The 23,670-nt window shown below is 38.3% G+C and overlaps 1 long non-coding RNA gene across 1 annotated transcript; it reads right to left on the reverse strand.

Annotated features, from left to right (window-relative positions):
• Positions 1–3,107: 3,107 nt before the first annotated feature.
• LOC110209241 (uncharacterized) lies at positions 3,108–23,657 on the reverse strand. The gene is made up of 2 exons (XR_013484620.1): positions 18,607–23,657; positions 3,108–4,681 (listed from the first exon to the last, which is right to left on the reverse strand). It is a non-coding gene; the product is annotated as an uncharacterized LOC110209241 (long non-coding RNA).
• Positions 23,658–23,670: the final 13 nt, after the last annotated feature.

Below are 23,670 nucleotides of genomic sequence, written 5' to 3' on the forward strand. Positions count from 1 at the left end.
TAAATGTAATGGAATATTATAACTAGAGCATAATAAATAAGAGTGATGGATTGAATGAAGCCTGGCCAGACTTTTATGAAGTGATGTAGAATAATCTAAGTAGAACAAAAAGTAAAAGTTATGATAACTACAAATGGTAAAGGGGGAAAAAACCTATGAAAGACTTAAGATTTATGATCAATATAATAACCAATTGTGATTTCTGAGACTAGTGATGAATTAGGCTACCCATCTTTTGGCAGAGAGATGATAGATAAGAGGTATGAAAGACATTCATTCTCAGAAAGGGCCAGGGATTTGTTTGTTTGTTTTGCTTTGCTTTGCTTTGCTTTACTATTCCAGGAAAGAGTTTTACAGAGAGAGGGGAAAATTATAAATAGGTTTGGTGGATAGCAAGAGTGATACCAAAAGAAGAGGAAAAGATACTAAAGAACTTCAGTGAAATATTGGGAAAAATCAATGAAACAGAAGGAAGTTCATCAGAGAACAGAGACAAGCCCAGGACTGTTTGAATTACAGTGTTGAATTTAATATATACTGATGAGATTCAAATAGAGTGGTTAATGAGAAGCTCATTATCTCAAGTACCACTTAAAGCCACTTTAGGAGACAATTAGATTCAAGTAGGCTGTACAATGAAATAACAGAAACCAATAGGGCCTCTGACAACCTGGGCAAGACAATGGAAAAATAATAGATAAAGCCCAGAAAATTTGAAACTACTGTCCCTGATTACTTATTCCCCTGTCCACTGCAGGTCTTACTCTATAAGAATCCCTAGCCTCTCCTGGCTAGTGGGCATCTTCTTTAAGTAGGTGGTATCTCCTTAAGTGGGAGGCATCCCCCTTTCTTGGACATTTCCTGTTAGCCAGTGTCTCCCTGAAGTGGCTATCTCCCTTGGGGGGAAAGGGAGATAAGCTGGGGTCTCCCTTAAGCTGCGTCTCCCTTCAGGGGCAAAGGAGCCTGTTTGGTGTGTTGTATTACCCCCAATAAATGCCTATACTTGATTTGGAGATAGCCTGAGTGAATTTTTTTTGATAGGACCTTGTACCTCAACATTTTGGGGTGTACCTAGAACCTCATCATATACATTCTTTTAAATATGAAATAGAATTTCACAGTCTCTCACAATCCTATTTCCTGTTCTTTGTGTAAGAAAAGGTTTTTGTTTGTTGATATTTGACAAATTCAGAATTTGTCAGGAATAGACTAAATGCTGGGCTTGGAGTTAGGAGAAGCCTGGGGTTGAATCCTTGATGAGGATGGGACCCTGGACTTTCCCACATGGCCAAATCTCTGGCATTGGCCTGAGGCTATAATCCCATCAACTGGCTTTTCATTGTGGCTATGCCCAATCTCTGGCCCTCCATTGTTTTATCTCCCCATGGCCCCCTCCACTTCCCACCTTTAATCCTACTTAGGCTCCATTCTCCCTTGGCCACTTGGTCCAGGTACCTGGCATTCTATTACTTCATAGTCCCTGCTGCATTCCCCACCCCCCACACTATTTGGCCACTCCTAGATCCCTCCTGATAAGGATTGGAGCTAGACCCCAAAAAGGAAAAACCCTGGACTTTCCCAGAGGGCCAAATCTCTGGTTTTTGCCTGGGGCTATAATCCCATCAACTGGCCTTTCTTTGTGGCTATACTCAATCTCCCAATTCTCTGTTACACTTAACTGAGTCTAGACTTCCCTAAATCCCACCACCACCACCACCACTTCCCACCCTTAATGCTATTTAGGCTCCTTCTCCCTTGGACACCCATGGAGTTCTATTACCTCATAGACTATATGGCCACTCCTAGATCCCTACCATAGTCTTTCTATATATGAGGTCCATCTTGTCTCCATTAAAATGTTGGGATTCTTAAAATCTAGCCACTGTTCAGATTCTTATAATGTAGCCAACAGCTTACTAATGTTCAGACTCCTTAAGAGTCTGCCCAATATAATGGATGCTCTAATAAATTTTGTCTTTGGCTGAAAGAAGATGTGGGTTGAATTCTTTTAGACAGGACCTTCGTGTTGTGATCTCGGGGACCCAACACCCCTAAACCTCTAGACCTCATCATTCTGACTTTGACACATAGTAAATGTCTGGCCTTAGTAGATGAGTTACTTATCTTCCCTGAGTCTTAGTTTTCTTGACTTTGCCTTTCTTTGTATTCCCAGAACTTAACATAGTACCTGGTACATTAATAAATGTTTGTTTATTTGTTAATTATTTTACTTGTCTGTAAAAGAGAGGTGATAATGCTTTTGTAACTTGTGGCTCAGAACCAAAAATTTGGGTTACATGGACTGGGCTCAATCTTGAGGGGGAGAGTGCCTCTCAAAAATCTCTCATTTGACTTGTATTCCCACAAGGGTTTCCCCTGTGTTATGGGAATTTTTATTTTATTTTTATTATTTGGGACTTAGGCACATTTCACCAAGTTTTGGTTAACTCAAAGTCTATCTCAATATTAACCTCACCTGACCAAAACTTGTCCTATGGGACATAAAGATTTACTTAATAACCTCAAACATTCCTCAAATAAGAAGCCAGAGGAAGAATCTCAACTGTCCCTGATCCTAGGCAACATATAAATCCTCCTCCTCAATCAGTCTAATTGAGAATCCTCTGAATGTAGTTTAATCTATCACCTGATATAGTTTATCTTTTATTGTTTGATGGGGTTTGTTTCCTTAGGGGATATATGAGATTATGACTCTGTTTAAGTTTGTCTTACTTTTTTGATGTTGAAGGAAATACGTGATTATGTAATTACCTTCTTTTTAGCTTTTATGGCCTAAGAGGAATGTACAAGATTGTAATGTATAAATGAATTATTTCTCTGTTGCTTTGATATAATTTTTCCTATGAGAAACTTTGTTAGAATCCTAATCATGGATCAGGTTTATTAGAACATCCAGGTGTTATAAGAAATATCTTCTCTCTTGAGTTCATGTGGTGAGCAACTGCTACCAAATATATATTTACCACAACACAGAAATTAAATGGGAATTTTGGGGGGAGTTTATGGAAGTCACAGATGACACAGGAAGGTCAGCAGATGACATAGAAGTTTAGAAACTCAGAAATGCATAAAATATGCACACAGTATTGTATTATATCAACATATTTTATCTCTTATTATCATAATAATTCTCTAGAATGAAGGGAGGGCCAAAAAATCTTATGCAGATGGAGGGGGTGCCACACCCCTAAACCACACACCCCACCCCACCCAGATGTGGAAGGGATAACTGTAATTCTCAGTATCAGTGAAAGACAAGGGCAAAGTTTGTTCTTCCTCATCACAACTCTGTCCCTTGCTGCTGCTCTTCATCTCTGGCTCCTGCCTAATCCTGAACTCTTCCAAAAAGCATGCCATACATAAGGAAATTGAGAACTGCCAGACCCAAGTCAAAGTTAAGATAGCATTGGTCAGGAGAAGTAAGAACCTGGCTCAAGTGTGGGAGAACTGGTCAAGAAGGCTACGAAGGAAGCGGCTTTTAGGAGCTCATGGGTAGGAGCCTAGAGATCAAAATTGAGGTAAAAGATGACAGCGAATTCCAGTATGTTTCTTTGAATCTGGCCGAAAGCTGGTGGACATTATTGGAGAAGTGTATGGAGTTGGCAGGGTTTCGAATAATGGCCATAAAAAAAGTCATTGAAAATGATTGAGAAGAAAGAGAAGTGGGAAAATCTGTTGACGAAACTCTTCCTTCAGGCTGCCATTTTGGCCCAACTTGGCAAGACCTTCCAGAAAAGGAGAGTTGAGGTGAAAAACTTGAAGATTGAGAAGATGGTGATGATTCATCGACGATACCAGAAACTGTCTGCTGTAAAGCCCTGGAAGAATGTGAGGCCATAGCATTCCTGGCCACAGAATTGAGGCACATCTCAGAAATAATCCTTTCAGAGTTCTCTCCCTAGGAAAAAGTGGAAAACTGACTTCTTCAAAACCCACCCTGGCCGTGAACAGATTTTGCCTCTGCCTCCCAGAACTAGCATTGTAGACATGCAGTTTGATTTCCTTAAAAGTTCCCTAGTTCTTCCTTAGCTTTTCCAGTTAGCCAAAGACATCTGAAATATTTGATTAGATGTAGACAAGTGCAGAGAGAGATCTCAACAATGGTTTCTGTTACCCTCCAATTACTGCCTTAGGCTTTTTTGATGGGAAACTGAGCAGCAGGACTTGGCCTCAAATGAGACAAATCTATGGGTTCCTCCTTTCAGTTTTAAAGTGAAGTATTTTTCATGAGGATCTTAAAATACTGAAAAGCAGTTTAAGAAGCTCTTTTCTCTCTCCTTTTTTTTTCAGGGTGGGGGGAAGGCAGTAAAAGGTTTTTTTCTTCTAAAAAAATAAAAAAATAAGTCTTGTAGTATTAACACTAAGGCTTAGACTCCTTCCAGGAAGGAGACAAAACCAAGATTGAGACAGAGGCAAACCCCTTTCTCATTGGATCTTCACTGTCTAAATAGACTCACAGTAAAAGTGAAGGACAAAGTCCAGGGTCTTGCTTCTTCATATCATAATTCAGGCCATCACTACTCCTCCAGATCCTTGGCCATGTTTTAGATCTCAAAGAATGCTTGACTCTTTTTAAAAGGCTGAAATTCATAAAGTCCCATCACTCAGCCAGTTGATTCATCTCTCCACAGCTATCACTTCAATGAGAGATTATAGGTACCTGAAGTGAAAGTGAAACAAACCAGAAAGGGGAGAATTACATCAGTGTTCATGGGCTTCTAAGAGTCCTTTAAGTTGTTTTGTAATTTTCTGTGGAGTGAAATGAAGGCTATCCTATTCTTCATATATATATATATATATATATATATATATATATATATATATATATATATATATATTTATATTTATATTTATAACCTAAGGGCTTAAATAGGAACTGGGAACCCATTTACTCACACCACAGGATATTTAGATAATTAGAGGTTATGGTATTGTCTTTTCATGGCAGATCTACTAATTGAGAATACTAAACTCTCCTGCAGCAGAAAGTCCTATTGATGGGGTGTGGTCCAAGCTGAGGTCTTTGCCCCTTGCCCCAAAGGGAATCTGGCTCCCCTTGTCTACAGGCCCCAGCCCCTCATCTCCCTTTGAAAGCCTTAGCCTACCTTTTAATCTCATTCAGATGCCTTTCAGTTCCTTCATTATCTATTCCCATTGTCTATTCAATCTCTTAGACATTCCTGTCTCTGGGAATTCACACCCAGAACCTTTTCCCAGACCCTTCCCTGGTCACCCAAAGTATATAAGATCTACCCCGGCCCTCATTTGGGGCTGAGAATCTCAGGCTCACAAGGCTGAGAACCTCTTGTGCCAATTCATCCTTACGGGCATCACCGAGCCCTAAGTGTTTTATCACTAATAAACTTTTCCTCTGGCTGAAGAAGATTTGAGTTGAATTCTTTCCGGCAGGGCATGGTACTGTGATCTTGGGGTCCCCCAGCACCCCAGAAGTCCTACACCTCTTCACTATTATTGCCTCTCAGAATCTTTCAGTTGTGTGAGTGAGCACATGTGAAACTTCACTGTGCTTCTGATCTAAGGTTACCATTAATAGCTTCCAAATGGAACATTGTAAGACTATACATGTTATTCCTCTTTGGTTTTGGTTTTGTATTTAACTTTCACTTTGAACTTCTCTAAAAGGATAGTTGCAATTTTCTCATTTCCATTTTGTAAGCCCAGCACAAAAGGTCATTTCTGACTCTTATTACTAGCCCAATTATCAAATTATTCCCAGTGTCTGAGATGTAATTATTCATCCTCATGGAGATATGAATGATTCGACAAGTACCCAGAACTAGATCTTGTTCTCAACTCTCTAGGAAATACCTACAGGCATACCCACATCCTCCATCTTTCCCCAAACCCATCAAAACTGATTAGGCTTTGGCAATCTATCCATCCATCTATCAATATCTTTATTTGAATTGAAAGAAATCTTAATACATTTTATAGGAAATATGTGACAATTATGCATAAATATTTTTTCAGTGTATACCTATATAACACCCCTTCTGTACTACATGCCAAAAAGTAGTGACTACTACTTTTGGATTCTAGAGTTGACCTAGAATCCTACCCCCTTCCCCAGCAATGTACCTTCCGTTAACAATCAGTACATACAATTAACTCATAGCAAAGACAATTGTTAGAATGCCCTAGTAACTGTAGTAGTTACAAAAAATTCCCTCCATACCTGGGATCTATTCTCCCACAATTATACATAGCAACTGCAGGAAAAGTAAGCCCAAGTTTAAAGTGCAATGGCAATAATCCATACCATGGGGAACATAGGCAGCCAATACTATTCACTATTCTAGTACTATGAAGCCCGGAGGTTCTTTACCTCCTAGGCAAGCCCTCACAAAGCTTCCCATTATGTGCAATATCTTTGCTAAGCAAGTTACTCAGGTGGGCCCTCAGGGTCTGCTCTTCTTCACAGCTTGACCATGGATAGCCAGAGCTATCTTTCTCTGAATCCATAGATGACTCCCTTCTCTGTTGCCTGAGGTCAAACTCTCAGCTGCTTCCACTCTCTCAAGTGACTGCCTTTCTGTAGCTATTTCTTTGACAGCATACATCTGCTCCTTGCTGAATGCAATTTTTCTTACTCATTGAGTTTTTATTTCAAAATTACATGGGGGAGGGGAGATCCTCTCCTTCCCCCATCAAGAGTTATTCCCCCTCAGAGACTGGGTTTCAGGGTTTCTTTTCCACTTATGTCTCCAACTTGGACTTACTCATCCTGCCAAACTCATTGTATAAAACTATGCAACATGTCCAATTTTTGCTTACCCAAAGGATGTTCCCTTTCATTTCATCAGAGTAAGGCATTCAAGAGGGGAGGAAAGTGTAAGCACTTGTTAATGTATTCATGCCATACTTCCTTTGTTATCTTCTTTTTGCTTTCTGTGACTACAACTATGAGAGAAAGAATAAATGTCTCCTTCCTCCCTCAACACCTATATTTTCAAAGGCATTTCATTTTAGGGATCTGACCTACATTTAGACCAGTGTAGTGGCTATATGACCTTAGACAAGTCATACCCCCTCTAGGCCTCAGTTTCTTTTATCTTTAAAATAAAGAGGTTGGAATAGGTGACTTCTAAGGCCTTTTTATTTCCTAAAATTCTTCCTTTTGAAAATGGTAAGGTGATTTTAATCCCTAATAAAATGCCTCAGAAAACCATTTTCCTTCTGAGCAATCATGTTTTGACAGCAAAAATTTTAGACAACTAACTTTTTAAAAAGCCAAATGCTGCCAAAATTGTGACATGGTCTAGCGGATCAATGAACAGATCTATTGTTTAATGCTATATTACAAAGTGTAGAATTATAACAACACTAGTGAGAGCTATCTTAGAAGATGAGTGTTTCATGAAGTTGAATGGAATGTCCCAGTGAAGACTCCTCAGTGTGATTAAGGTTTGGGATAAGGCTGAGTGGGATGAGAGTCCTGTGAAAACTTCTTAGAAGAATAAATAGAAATTGTATTAGACTCAAGGCAGGCATTTCAATTTACTAGAAATCACCTGATTTACGGGAATTCACCCCCAAGTACCCCCCCTTATGCCATTGTTAAGTAAAGTTTGCCAAGCCTGAAACTCCTGAAGAAGCCCCCCCTGTATTTTGTTGATGCACCTGTTGCTATATTTTGGTCATGGTGACCTGGCTGTACAGTACAGTGTCTAGCTTGACTGCACATCTTTAATTGCTTCTTTGGTATTACTTCAGCAAACTAAGAAATATAGATATGTATATTGTGTTCATTGTTTTGTCTTCAGTTTCTATGGACATTGAGAATGTGAGCCAAATATTGGCCAGTTGGTGGGAGGGGGGAATTTGCCCATTAGGGTATATAATCAGGTCCTTTGCTTCTGTCTGTGTCTCCTTTCATCAGAGTATTCTGGTGGAGGGACACCCAAATCTCAAGGTTTGAAATAATAATAATAAATTAACTTTCTGTTTCTCCTTGGATACCTGTGTTTTTTTTAATTTGAGTGGCATCCCAGCAAAGTTACAGAGCGTGAGAAATTGGCACCTACTGAATAAATTTATTTTATTCAAAGTTACTCTCTACAATAATAATATACAACATAGTTCAATCATTTATGATATGTAGAAGGAACAGGTAATAATCAGTTTTCAAATTATTTATATGAGTGACATTGATTTAACAGATATGTATGAATTATATTTATAATTGCTTATATTTACATATATATGTACACATATATACATATAAGCTCAAAACTCATGAAAAATAATACAATTTACAACATTCTCTAGCATCAGAGAGAAAAAGAGATCAGGAAATTTTGAGTCCTTTGAATGAAGGGAAATTTTATTTTTTTACAACTTAATTCTATTATAATTAACTTATTTTGATATAGAATTTAAAATTGATAATTGATAACTTTGTCTTTACATTATCTTCATTTCCAATTATTCTCTTCTCCTATTGCTTCCCCAGAAAGCCACTCCTTATAAAAAAGATAGAAAGAAAATAAGCACTCAGCAACAAGATCTTACATATGAAATGTTCCACACCCATACAAAGAAGAGAGGGAAGTACATTTTCTCTTCTCTTTTTCAGAGCCAAATTTTATCATTATGTGATCATTATGTTTACATGGTGTAAATATTACTTTTTGTTTCTTTTTTTTTGTTATAGTCATTGTGGATATCATTTTCTGGTTTTGCTTACTTCACATCAATTCATATATTTTCCCATCTAATATCTGCATTTTTTCATTTTTAATATTTGTTGTTTCATACAACCAGTAACACTCCATTATAATCACGTACCACAGTCTGTTTAGTCATTCATTAACAGATAAGTGGTCAAAGCATGTGAACAAACAGTTCTCAAAAGGAGATTTTAAAACTATAAACAACCATTTGAAATATTGCTCTTAACCACTAGTAACAAAAGAAATGCAAATCAAACAACTCTGACATCTCACCTTACATTCAGAAAATTTACAAAGATGGAAAAATATGGAAATTGTAAATGTTTCAAAGGTTGTGGAAAGACAGGCACATTAACTTACTGTTAGTAGAGCTGTGACTTACTCTAATCATTCTGAAAAATAACCTGGAATTATTCTACTTTTTAAAAAGTGACTAAAACATCCATACATTTTGACCCAGAAATCCTGCTGATAGGTATATTTTCCAAAGGAGATCAGACATTGTTTATACATAAAATATGTAGCAGCAGTAAAATATAGATAGATAGATATTTCCAGTAAATTATATAAAAATTATATTTGCAGCAAAAAAAAAATTAAATTAAGTTTTAAAACTCTGGAATTAAAATGTATGTCCTTTAACTGGGAGATGACTGAACAAACTTTGTATAGAAATTTATAGTTTCCATACAAACATCAAACTACTCAGACATGGAATACAGAATAGCTCATTCTCACTTGAATGCATAAACAATTACAAAAATGTACTTTCACTCTCTAGAAAGCATCACCTTCCCTTAGTGATGGGGGCAGGGCCCAAGCCAAGATCTTCCCTTTTGCCCCAAAGGGAATCTGACTCACAGGCCCCAAACCCTCATCTCCCTTTGAAAGCCTTAGCCTTACCTTTTAATCTTATTCAGATGCACCCTAAAAGAATCTGGCTCCCTTTTGTCTATAGGCCCCAGAAAAGCCTTCTCTGGTCTCAAACTGTTCCTTATTAAGTCCCCTTATCTCCTTTTGAAAGTCCTAGCCCCACCTTGATTTTGTGCAGATACCTTTCAAACTTCTGCCTTCCTGTTCCCTCCATTAGCTATTGCCATTGTCTATTCAATCTCTCAGACCTCCCCAATTAGAATTCTTACCTAGACCCTTTTCCCAACCCCCTTCTCTGGCCACCCAAAGTTACTTTAGTATTTAAGATCCACCTTGGCCCTCATTCAGATGCTGAGAATCTCAGGCCCACAAGGCTGAGAACCTCTCATGCCCGCTCCTCTTTACGGTGGTCACCTGGTCTATGTGATTTATCACTAATAAACTTTTCCTCTGGCTGAAGATTTGAGTTGAATTCATTCAGCAGGGCCCGGTACCGTGATGTTGGGGATTTTGCAGCACCCCAAAAGTCCTAGTCCTCTTCACTTAGGGCCTATCCAATCCTTCAGACTTATAGTACTATCCTAAATTTAAATCTCCTCTTAAAGGAGAAAATAGGCTTTCAGCTGTGAGAGACAGTTTCTGATTAATAATCAATTTCTTAATTAGGCTAGATAATAATCAATAAATTGATGGCTAGTGATTTCTCTCCATAACCAAAAAAACCTAATGGAGACACTAAAATGCCTTAAATATTTTTTTTTTTGGAAAGGGAATGCCCCTGACAGGGGAAATCAAATCTGATTGGCAGACAACTAAATGAAGAAGTAGCTTGATTATGAAACTCAGAGACCTTCAGCAATCTGGACAAAGGAATCCATCTCCACCCAGACCACTTTGGTTGTTTTTCTCCTTCATAAGCAGGGTCACCCTAAACTCCAACAGAAGGGTGCAATGCCATGGGCTTATTTCCTAGTGGAAAGAATTCACCTAGATTAGATTCCTTTTACACCCTAAACAGAAGCAATGTCTCCTTGCTGGGTGGTGTACTTCCCAAATCATGGAGTATGTACCCTAAGAATTAGGGCAATCACCTCCTTCAGCCCTGTCCTTCAGACTGGCTAACTGACCTACAGGGGCTGGTCCTTGAATGGGGAAATAAAGGGATTAAATAATAGGTTGTTAATATAATAGCAAAATAATAATTTCTCTCACCCCTGCATCAAATGGGGAAACTATTTGGGATCAATAAATAGTGGATCTCTCACCTTCTGGTGATCTCTATATCCTAAAGTTGCCTTCAAATTTACAATACTACCTTAAGGCTGAAGCTTCCCAAAAAGGGAATTTTGCATTTTGGTTTTCAAGAGAGTCAACCCCTTTCCCAGTGGCCCTGCATGGTTCAAGTAGTAGTCAAAGTATAGCTTTATTTTGATTCACTCTTTCCACAAACATTTATCAAAAGCCTACAATGTGCCAGGTAATGTATTAGGTTTGGGGAATACAAAGGCAAAAATGAAACAGTCCCTGCTTTCAGAGAGCTTGCATTGTCCTACAGCAAAACAATATGAATACAGATAAGTATATACAAAGTACATAAGAAAAGAATAATCCATAGACTCCTCTACCCAGCCTAGGGGTGACACAGGAGGACCACTGGAATCCCAAAGTAAGCCAGCCAGGGAAGGTCAAAAGCTGTCCAAAAAGCAGCCCAGGAGCAACTAGAAAGTTCTATTGTGCCTCTAGCTCAGTAGCAGAAAAGGGGCACCGGGAAAAGATCGTGCGGGGACAACCCCAAAGCCCAGTCAGTGGTGGGAGCTCAGTGCAGGGACAGCTCTGGATCCCACAGTTAGTGGGGAAAGAATTCAGGTAGAATCTCACATAGGAGGCAACCTGGAATCCCTATAGCAAGAAGCAGGTCCTAGGCAGAGCCCAACATGAGAGAAGCCCCTGAGCCCAAAAGAAAGAAGAAAGCCTCCCAAGCAAAGAGAACATCAAGGACAGCCCCAGACCCCTGTGGCAAAAGGGAGGCCTTAGGCCTAACCCAGGCTGGGAACAGCACCTGATCTCCAAAGCAGGGAAAAGGGCCCCTAAGCAAAGTCTAAGAAACGGTGAACACTGAAACACTGTAGTAAGACAGAGGCCATAGGCAGAGTTCACTGCAGGAATAGTCCCAGAATTCTTCTTTTTAAAAAAATGATTTTTTATTAATTTATTTTAAACTTAAATACACAAAAAAAGAAAAAGAAATATAAACTTAAATACAAAAGAAAAAAGAAAAAAAGCATTGTCATGTACACAGCAGAACATGAGAGGATTCAAAATATAGAGCATAAATTTCCATTTCAAGAAAGCCTATATAATAAATACTATGCATTGTGTTCACAGCTGTCTATATTTTCTTTGCTTCCTTGTAAGTTTTCTCTGCTGTTCACTCTTTACTTTATTCTTTTTCCCCCCTTACCCTCCTAGAAGGCTACAATTAAGCACAGATCTATGTGTGTGTATACATATACATATGTACACACACATATACACATACACAAACAAGCATATGTACATAGAAAGATATATACATGCATATGCACATGCATACACATATTTACATATACACACATTATATATATTACATATACATTTACATATACATGCATATATTTAGATATCTATAATCATACTCATACATAGACATATAAATTTACATGCATCTATGTAGGACTTTATTATACTTATTTGTCCTCTGTTTCTCTGAGGATGGATAACCTGTTTCTTCTTAAGTCCAGGTCTTTCCATATTTTTCTAAGTCTACCAACTCATCAATTTCCTATACCACAGCAACCTTATACTGTCTACTTATTTTAAATAGTCTAAAATAAGACAGATTAATATGGCTGACATATAGTGTAGTTTCCCTGTTTTTTCTTTTAATTAAATCTATTTTAGCTTTAACTTTGTCTGAGATCATGATTACTACCCCCGTTTTTTTCCCTAAAAAATTATACTCCTGATCTTTATTTTATATTTGTGTGTATCTCTTATTTCCTATCTCTCCTGACTCCTCTACTTTACTTCTACCCACCACCTTACCCTCCTATTACTTAACTTAATTGTCCCCCTAAGGATCCTTCCCTTATCCTCCTAAACACCCTTCTACTAGCACCCCCACTTATCCTATTCCTCACCTTCCCCTCTAGTTCTTGAAAGGTGATCCTAGTCTTGGCCACTATGATCAGGCAAGACCTGCCCATGCCATTTAGGAAAGTAGGAATGGAGTTTGACCCAGGCACAGACTCCTTGCTCTAGACACTGAGGCTGCCAAGATGACAAAATGAAAGGAAACACCAAAGACTATGCAGAAATGCTTTTGAGTAAAAGATGACCTGGGGTAAATCCCAAAGAAGAAAGTGGCCCCAAAAGAAGTCCAATTAAAAGAGAACAACCCTACAAGTCCAATTAAATAAGAAATCAGAAGTGGAATTGGTAGGGAGGAAAGAATTGGAAAAGAGAACTGACACTTTAGAATAAACAAAATTCCAAGTTCTAACTAATGATGAACCAATGATGATAAAAAATATTAAAACAAAATTTCAAAATGGGGGGAACAGAAATATAAAAATATATAATACCAAAATCAATTGACCTAGAAAATAAATCAAGGAAAGATAATCTAAGAATTATCAAACTATCTAAAAATTATGACTTCCCCAAAAGAACCTTGAATACAATATTTTAAGAAATTACAAATGAAAACTGCCCAAAATTCAGAACCAGGGAGTAATGTAAAAACAGAAAAGAATCCACTGGTTTACCACATAAAAACCTAAAACAAAAACTTCTGGGAACATTGTAGATAAAATCCAGAGTAGATAAAAATAAGTTCAAATACCAAGGAGTTGAAGCGAAAGTCACACAACACTTAGCACCTGTCATTTTAAAGCAGATAAGAGCTTAGATACAATATTACAAAAGGCAAAAGATAAAGGCTTACAACAAAGAATAACATATCCAGCAAAGTTAAGAATGTGAGGGGAAGGTGAAGGGGGCAGTGTCCGAGGTAGAGGGGAATGGATCTTTAATGAAATTGAAGGTTCCCAAGCATTCTTGAGGAAGCCAAAAGTTAGTAGACATTTTGAAATGGAAATACAGGAGCTGAGATAAACAGAAAGGTAAACTCTTTTGTTTATTTGGAAGGTAATATGAGGGGATGGATTGTTTACATGCTAATGGAGGGGGGGATAAGAAACAAATGAATTCTCAGAAGCCCAATATATTTGAGGATCATAGAGAAAAGTAAATATGAAAGAGGTCCTGTGGATGTTTTCATTCATTTCTGATGGCCTCAAGAAAGAACAAAAATGAGAAAGATAGGAGACTGTACTGGGAAATAAAAGATGAGGAAGGGAAAGAAAATCAACATAATATTAAAAGTGCATAATATGAGTGGTATTCAAATATGAAGGAAGGGATGAGGGGAATTGACATCCTGTGAACCTCACTCTCTCCTGAACCAGATAAAGGAAGATAGAAAACACTTAAAAATCCAGCCTACACACACAAATCTTGGCAAAGAAATGCATTAAACTGAAAAGGGAAATAAGAAGCGACAGGGAAAAGGGAGAAGGAGAGGAAGGTTTAAGAGTGAGGTCAGAATAGTTAAAGGAATAGTCAAAAGGGGAAAAAAAACTTAAACATAAGAGAGAGGAAGATTATGGAGGATTAAAAGGGAAGCTGAAAAAAGTGAAACCTGGGATCAGGAGCAGGGCAAAGGTAAGAGAACTGCAACACTGTAAAAACAGCCTATTTCATTTATAGATCATGTGTCAGTCAAACTTCTATTTTACCACCTTATTTGTAAAAACAGAGAGTTGGGAATATTGGGAAGAAAAAGTACAAGAGGACAGAATGGAAAGAAATATACAGTTAACAATCATATATGTGACTATTCACATAAACTTACCCATAAAACTGAAGAAGATAGCAGATGGAATTACATAACAAAACCTAACAATATGCTGTTTACAAGAAACACACTTGAAACATAAAGATTCACAAAGTTAAAATGAAAGGCTGGAGTAAAATCTGTTATGCTTCAGTTGAACTCAAAATATCAAGGATAACAAACATAATTTCTACAAGGCTACAGTCGACATAGACATGATAAAAATTGTTATGCTTCAGTTGAACTCAAAATATCAAGGATAGCAAATATGGTTTCATACAACGCTACAGTAAATATAGACATGATAAAAATAGATAAGCAAGAACATTATCATTTGCTTGTAGGCACCATAGGTAATAAATAAATATTGATATATAATATATATGTACCAAATAGTGTAACATTTAAATAAAGGAAAAATCAAAATGGAGGGAATAATAGTGAATAGTGAAACTGCACGAATCAGCAGCTTTAATATACCCCCTTTCAGACAAAAAAGATGTTGAGGACCTAAGTACAATTTTAAGAAAAACATCAAAGATGATCAGTCTTTTATGATTATTGAATGGGTATAGAAAGGAATTTCAACTGTACAGGGCATCTTTACAAAAACTGACCATGTTTTGGGGCAAAAAGACCTCCTCTCAAAATGTAGAAAAGCAAAAATATTAAACACCTTCTTTACTGATAACAATGCAATGAAAAATTATATTCAACAAAGGGCCCTTGAAGAAATAATTAGAAACAAAATAACATAATTTCAAAGAACTGGTGGATCAGAGAACAAATTATAGGAACACCAGAAAATTTCATCAAAGAAAGTGACACTGATTGAACAACATACCAAAATGTACAGGATATAACTGAAACAGTTCTCAGGGGAGATTTTCTCTCTCTAAACATTTTTATGAATAAAAGAAAAAATCAACGAATTGAGCATGCAACGAACAAAACCTTGAAAACAATAAATCAAAACCTCCCACCTAAGCAAAAAAGTTGAAATTATTAAAATCAATGAAGAGATTAATAAAATTGAAAGCAAAGAATTAAACTGATAAACAAAGCTAGCCATTTTTTAAAAAAACTAACAAAATAACATTAGTCTGATTTTTTTTTAAAAGGGGAAAACCAATTTGAGTACTTTCTGAATAAACCCTTTAAAGCCTTATTATATCCATGTGCTGCCAATCATTTTCATTTCTTCCGACTATTTAATCACTTATATATAATGCAGTATAGTGGGAAAGACTTTTCAGATGTTGCTTTTTAAAGCTTCTTGGGCAGCTAGATGACACAGTGGATAAAGTGCTGGACCCAAGACAGGAAGACTCATCTTCCTGAGTTCAAATCTGACCTCAGACACTTACTGTGTGACCCTGAGCAAGTCACTTAACCCTGTTTGCCTCTGTTTTCTCATTTGTAAAACAAGATGGAGAAGGAAATGGCAAACCACTCCAGTGTCTTTGCCAAGAAAACCCCACATGGGCTCATGAAGAGTGGAACAAGAATGAAAACAATTAAACAACAATTTTAAAAAGCTGCTAGAGAGGTTTGTTTTTTTACTCAGAGGACTGAGTTAAATACTTTAGTAAATTTACAAAGTATTTCTGAGTGCTAAAAGTACTTGAATTGTAGAAGTGTTAAAAGTACTTAATCCCATCTTCTCTGAGTAGAAAAGTTGGCTATTTTGAAGTGTTGAGCCTCCTGTAGCACAAGTTGAATGTCCTGCAGCAGCTTTACACAGCAACTTGTGAGAAGCCCCTACTACACTACAATATTGTGCATGTGTTAAATGTGCAAGGTATCTTATTCTTCAAAATCCAACTGAGATTAAAGTCAGGTATAACATTACAAAACATTTTTAAGTGCACAAAGAAAATACTATTGTTATTACCAGGTAGAAAACTAAGATTATTATTACTCAAGAAAGCATTATTTAACCATTATGTAAAATTGGGAATAAGGAAAATGATATTGCCTAAGAAAACATCAACTCACAAAAATTTATTAAGCACCTGTATGTAAAAAGCAATGTGCAAGATCTAGAGATACAAGGACAAAAATCAAGCATCTCCTGTATTCAAAGAACTTATATTCCTCTAGAGTCTAGAGTCCAGACTCCAGAGTCTACACAGTGTGATTCATTAAGACTGCCAAGTCTTACTAGCTGTGTGACCTTGGGCAAGTCACTTAACCCCAATTGCCTTAAAAAAAAAAGACTACCAAATAAGCTAAACAAAATATTGATGTTTTGTGCTGTTTAATATTGCATAAGGAAAATCTGGTATTTTAAACAATTTTGCTCTCTACTTAGGTAGCTATTCCTTTCTTTTACTTATTATTTCACGGAATTCAGAGGCTGTCTACTCCACTATGTACCCCAATTAGTACCAATAACATTCTCAACAAGTGGTCTGCCAAACACTAATGGAGGGAAAACCCATTCCACTTTAAAATGGTTCTATTAGGAAAGGCTTATAGATGAGGAAAGTGAAACTTTCACTTCTAAGTTAATTTTCAATCTGCCCTGAATATATCTTGTATGTACATATTTGTTTATGTCCTAATAAATACTAGTTTATTAATTGAAGTTCAAAGAGGTTAAGCGATTTGTCTAAGGTCTGATGGTGACTTATAGGTAGAATTAAACTAGAAACTGGGTCTCCTGTTTGGTATTCATTTCAGTCTTCCTTTCATTATAACGCTGCATAGCTAGTGGACTATATTTTCTCAGATAGAGTGAAAACCCAGATATCCTTATAGGATACCCTAATAAGGTTAGAAATCCCATTTAGATCCAGTTTACACTCAGATACTTGAATGAGATTGTTTAAACAACACCCTGTATTAGCATAGTAAAATTATATTTTAATTGCTAAATTTACTTAATAATGCTTTGAGATCTTTTATAGAATCACTATAAACAAAATAAAATGAGTATAAATGTAGAACTTGGATAATGGTGAAACATTAAATTATTATGGGGGGTTGTATTTACTCAGCATTTATTAAGTGCCTACAAAGGGCAACTGCTAGGTATACTGCACTATAATAATCAGTAAGCATTTGGTAATGGTTTGCAAATGGTGTATGGGGTGTTCAGGGAGGACAACCACCTCTAGTGTGAGGGCTTCCTGAGCCCTTTTTAGGGCTGTTCACCTACCTTTGGTGTCTACCTGTCACCTAACTTTTACCTGTGGCACCAAGAAACTGTAGCATGCACAGCAACCACACCCCAGTAAAACCATCCAAGGAGATGGGCTAAACTTGGTATACATCAGGTGCTATATAAATGCTAGCTATTATTATCATTATTATAATCATGGTATTGATTGGAATGAGTTTTGACCTTTATTACTTCATTCAACAAACAATTATTAATAGTCTACTGTGTGCAAAAAGAACACCACATGAAACACTGGGGGGTACGGGTGCAGAGAGATTACATTTATATAAGACAAAGTCCTTATGGTACAGTAGAAAAGGCACTGGCTCTGGAGTCAGAGGATCTGAGTTCAAATCCCACCTCTGGTGCTTATTAGCTCTGGTTCTCCAGGCAAATTGCTTAATCTCCCTGGACCTCAGATTCCTCATTTGAAAACTAAGGGGATTGAACTCAATAGCCTCTTAAATCCCTTCCAGACTTCTATGTCCCTCACCATTCACACAGACACCAGGGGAAACAGTTTAGTACCCTAAGCCCAATTGACCCAGAAATAGCAACATCTACCCCCTGCCTAGCTACTTACCCTGTTTCCAGCCCAGCCCCCACAGTCACCATGCAAGGAAGCAATCCTTGTGGAGGTGTGACCTGGCAACCATCTCTGCCAATGTTGTAGTGCCTACCTCCTAAGGAATCACTGCTACTGAAAACTGGGAAAAGAGAGGTTCTTACCTGTAGAGTCCTTAGCATGGTCAAATGGTCCAACCTCAAAGACAGATGTGATTTTATCAAGGTGTATAACACTAAAAAGGAGGCAATCCCAGTTGTTTTGCTGCTGTACTCTAAGGACCAGATGGGCTAAACCAGGTTGAGGGTAGCCAACAGGTTTCAAACCACTGGTGACTTAAGGGAATGCCTACCCTGTGCACGTTCCAATGACCATGAAGATGGCTGAAGCTTGGTCAGAGATGAAAGATGCCAAGGTCATCCACTGCATTGCTAGTCATCTTGACTTTTATCCTGCCACTGGACTTGGATGATTCTGGAAGAGAGAATGAGGCTGACAACTTTTCACTACTCTACCTCACTTAAATCCAATTCACACAAAAGTCAAGACTGCTCAATGTAATGTCATTAGTACTCTTTGAAAACAAGGAATGAACAACAACAGTAAGCATATAAGTACTACTGTGTAGTAGGCACTAAGTATACAAATATAAAAGTGAAACAATATCTGCCCTCAAGGAGCTTACATTCATCCAGTGGAGATGTGTGTACAGCAAAAATATAACATTACATACGTGTTGTATACACACAAAAATATAGATACAAGATGATTTTGGAAGGATGGATAGCACTGGAAGCTGGGGGATCAGAGAAGTCTTATGTAGATAGAAGTGCTTAAACTGAGTCTTGAAAAAAGATTAGAGATTTTAAGAGGTAGTGGTAAGGAAGGAGTAATAATAATCATTGCTAACATTTATATATTGCTTACTATATGTTACAGAAACTGTGCTAAACACTTTACAATTATCATCTCATTTGATTCTCACAACAATGTGCAAGATAGGTGTTATTATTCCCATTTTAAAGATGAGGAAATAAGGTTAAGTGACCTGCTCAGGATCACACAGCTGGTGTTTGAGACCACATTTGAACTCAGGTTTTCCTGACTCCAGTGCTCTATCCATTCTGCCACCTAGCTGCCCCAGATATTCTAGACACAGGAAGCAGCTTGTACCAAGGCATAGAAAGATAGAGTGCCCTGTATGAAGAATACTAAGAAGGCCAGTTTTACTGCACACAAGTGACACAAAGAAGACTAAATATGAAACAAAGCTGGAAAGATAGATTGAGAAAGAATTGTGAAGGACTTTAAATATCAGAAGAATTTAGAATCCATACTAGAGGGAGCCAGGGTGTTAACTAAGTAGGGAAGTAACAAAGTCAGACTTGCACTTTAGGAAACTCACTCTTAACAGTTGCTATGTGGAGGTTGGGTTGGAATGAGGACAGCAGTGAAACAGAGAAGTCAATAAGAAAATTATTCCTCTTTTTAAAATTAATTTATTTTTAGTTTTCAACCATCACTTCCATACACTTTTGAGTTTTAAATTTTTCTCCCCCTTCCTCCCACCCTCCCTCCACCAAGACGGCATCCAATCTGATAGAGGCTCTACATATACATTTCTATTAAACATATTTTCACATTAGTCATGTTGTAAGGAAGAATTAGAACCAATAGGAGCAACCACAAGAAACAGGAAACAAAAGAGAAGGAAAAAAAAGAGCAAATAGTATGCTTCGATCTGCATTCAAACTCCATAGTTCTTTCTCTAGATGTGGATAGCATTTTCCATCTGGAGACTTCCGGAGATCCTTGCATTGCTGAGAAGGGCTAAGTCTATTAAAGTCATCACACAAGGCAGCTGTTACTGTGTACAATGTTCTCCTGGTTCTGCTCACCTCACTCAGCATCAGTCCACATAAGTCTTTCCAGGTTGAAAATTATTCCCATTGTCCAGCCCAGAAATGGTAGAGAAATAATAACATACTGAACTGGAATAGTAAGTGGGTGAATGGAGAGAATGGGGTTGTGTCTAACTGGGTGAAAAGATGTAAAGACTAGAAATGACAACTGATTGTACATATGGGGTGAGTGACAGTAGAATAATGGATGACACAGGCTGCATACCTGGGTGGTGCCTTCTGCCACTTCTTGTGGTGCCTTCTACAGGAAAGGTGAAGTTCAGAAGGGGAATGAGTTTGAGGGAAAAGACAATGAGTCCTGTTTTGGATGAATAATAGGTAAAGAAAGGCTATGTATACAGTGGTTGGGGAGAAGGCTGTGGAGGAAGTGGCCAGAAAAGAGGAAGTGACTGGGGCTTTTCTGAAATAGTGTTCCAGGAGAAGTAGTCACCAATCAGAAGAGGGCCTCAGGAGGACTTTCCTGAGGGGCTTGGAATCTGACAGAGGCAAAGTGATTGAATAGGAGACTGAGGTGGCCCTAGGGAATAGTAATAACTAACATGGTTAGTTAATACCTGGAGGTTAGGTTTGCAAAGCACTTTACAAATATTACCTCATGTGGCAAAGAATGGGAATCTGAGGGGGTGTCCATAAACTGGAGAATGAATATAAATCACATATAAATATGATGGAATACTATTGTGTTGAACTCTTAACAACCAGGACTAATGAAGAAACATGCTACATGAATGCCCCAAAATATTCAAAAGTAGATATGAGATGATTTTGGAGGGATAGATGGCAATGGAAGCTGGGTGATCAGAAAGGCCTTATGTAGATGGTGGTGCTAGAGCTGAATTTTAAAGATTAAAGATTTTAAGAGATGGTGCTAAGGAAGGAATAATAATAACAATAGTAGTTAATAATAATTACGATAGGTAATAGTGCTGACTATGTGCCTCCTGATAGAGAGGTAAAGGACTCAATGTAGAATGAAACAAAAATTTTTGACACGGCCAGTATAAAAATTCATTTAAATTACATGGCTAACGTAGAAATTCATTTTGATCAACTATACATGTTTGTAATAAGTTTTGTTTTTCTTGTGTTCTCAATTGCAGGAGTTGGAATGGAAGAGTAAGGAAGATATTGGCCGATTAAAACAAAATATATTTTTTAAAAAACATCTCATTTTGTTCTCACAACAATCCAGGGAGATAGGTGCTATTATCCACGTTTTGGAAATGGAGAAACAAAAGCAAAGAGTTGTTAAGTGAGTTTAACCAGGGTTATACAAGTAGTACCAGTCTGAGGGAGAATTTTAAGTCAAGTCTTTCTAACTCCAGATCCACTCATAGAATGAGCTAAGTTTGAGATGTGACACAGACCTTGTTCCATGAACAAGACACTCCAACTCTAGCTCCAGGCATTATCTCTGGCTGTCTCCCAGTCCTGAAACACTCTCTGTCCCTCCTCCACTCTTGTTATTCCAGCTACTGACCCCTCTGACTTGCTTTAAGTTGCAAGTAAAATACCACTTTCTATAAGAAGCCTGCCCCAACCTTCTCTTATTTCCAAGAGAAAATACTGAACCAATAAATATCTCCTAATATTTACTAGTTTTTAATAGTAACCTGGAAGGAGCATAGTAGTAGTTGTGTTGGTCATAATCCCATTAACAAAAAAGTGTTTATTAGACTCCTCTAAATGCCAAGCATTCCCCTAGGTATTTTGTATCCTTCACAAAGAGAAAAGTGAAAGTCCCTAACCTCATTGTATTCTGATTATTTACTTATATCTCTAAATGAAATACTTATTGCAACCTAAAAGTCTGTTATCTGTAACCAGATGAAACACAAAAGAAATGAGTAGATGGGGCTAAGAGGTAGAGGAATCACTGAGGCTTATCAGTTTAAAGGCTACAATAAAATTCTGAGATCTAGTAGTTTAGTAAAGCCCTTTGTAAATCTTAAAGCTTATGCAGTGGTCAGTTTTATTATTTCATGTAACAAGTTGTCCTAATAAAGTGTTAAATATGAAAACATACGACTTAGCTACATAAACACATAAATATTAACTGTCATTATTATTCTAAGGAACAAGCCACTTGCCTTCAATATTAAAGTGTTAAGTATGAACCAGACACAAATTAGAAGTAGTTTGGGGTCCTCTTTACTTATTCTAAAGCCAAAAGCCAAATTCTACACCAGTACACATGCAGGTCAGACAGAACTGAAAAAACAACTGAATAATAACAAAAAAAAACACATAAAGGAATGTAAGTGTGCTGCTTTCATACTCAAAAAAGATTTCATCAGATGCAGAACATAACCTTGAGAGCTGCAGCCAACAAAAAAAAAATCATCACCTAGTAGGTAATTTGATGCGAAGTACAAGTACAGCTTTGTTATACAAGTGTAATTTCTTCATACTCCATCTCTCACAGTCAATCCACAAGCATACATTTATTAAATGAGACGACCCATGTAAAGCAGCTTGCAAGCCTTAAAGTGTTAAATAAATGTTAGCTGTTATGAGTAAGTACCTAATTGAGCAGGGCCCTCACACAAAAAAGGGACAGTCACTTTTCAGAAAGACCGTGGTTGGGATACTTTGTTTTCGTTGGAGAGATCAGTGCCTGGGAAACTTTGTTTTTGTAAAGTATTAACAAAGTAACAATAACTTCCAAGAAGGTGAGGCCTATTCTCAGACAAAAGACCGATAATGAAATATTAAATCCGCCGGCGGCTGCCCCTCAACAAGGGAGGAATGGGGTGGGGAGGTCGGGGTGTAGGTGCGTAGAATTGATCTTTGGGCCGCCCCTGACACCGAACTGGCCCTGCTCCCCCTCCCAAGCCTCCATTTCCTCGGCCTCAGGCCTAGCTCAGGCCTAGCTCTGCAGCCACACCTCAAAATGACTGAGGCTGCGCCAGATGCCTTAGGCTCTGTTAGATCCCCAGACCCTGCGGGCCGATAGAGCCCCGGAACGCGGAAAGGGGAAGCGCCTACAGCCTTCTCTCCCTCTCCTTTGTTCTCTAAGCAGGGCACGGAGAAGCAGCGGCGGCAAGAAGAAAGGCAGCCGGACCTTGAGGCCTACTACCGCAACGGGAGCTGTGTGTTGGGAGGGTGGGGGCCAGGCAGCGGCCATGCCCCTCCTCTCCGCCGTCTTCTCCGGCTCAGCCGCAGCCTTAAGCTGCACGTGACACGGCCCACTCTCATCTCCACCCGGAGATATCCCTGCGCCGTCCCTACCTCAGCGGAGGGGGCAACCACTTTCTCTTTCCTCCTCTTCTCCGCCCTCCCCCCCCACCAAGGGTGACAGAGCCGCCATGGCCGCCATGTTGGCGTTCCGCCTCTATCCCCGCCGCTACCGAAGGAGGGAAGAGAGGCCCCGCCCTTAGGGGATGATTGGCAGGGAGATTTCCCCAATGGTCAACACCCTCAGCAGGACCCTCCCGCCCGCCCGGGCCTCTTCCCAGTGGGGCCCGGGGCCGGGCTTATGTGGGTGTGCGTAT

The sequence above is a fragment of the Phascolarctos cinereus genome, unplaced genomic scaffold (genome assembly GCF_003287225.1).
Source record: "Phascolarctos cinereus isolate Bilbo 61053 unplaced genomic scaffold, phaCin_HiC Scaffold_2;HRSCAF=192, whole genome shotgun sequence".
NCBI lineage: Eukaryota > Metazoa > Chordata > Mammalia > Diprotodontia > Phascolarctidae > Phascolarctos > Phascolarctos cinereus.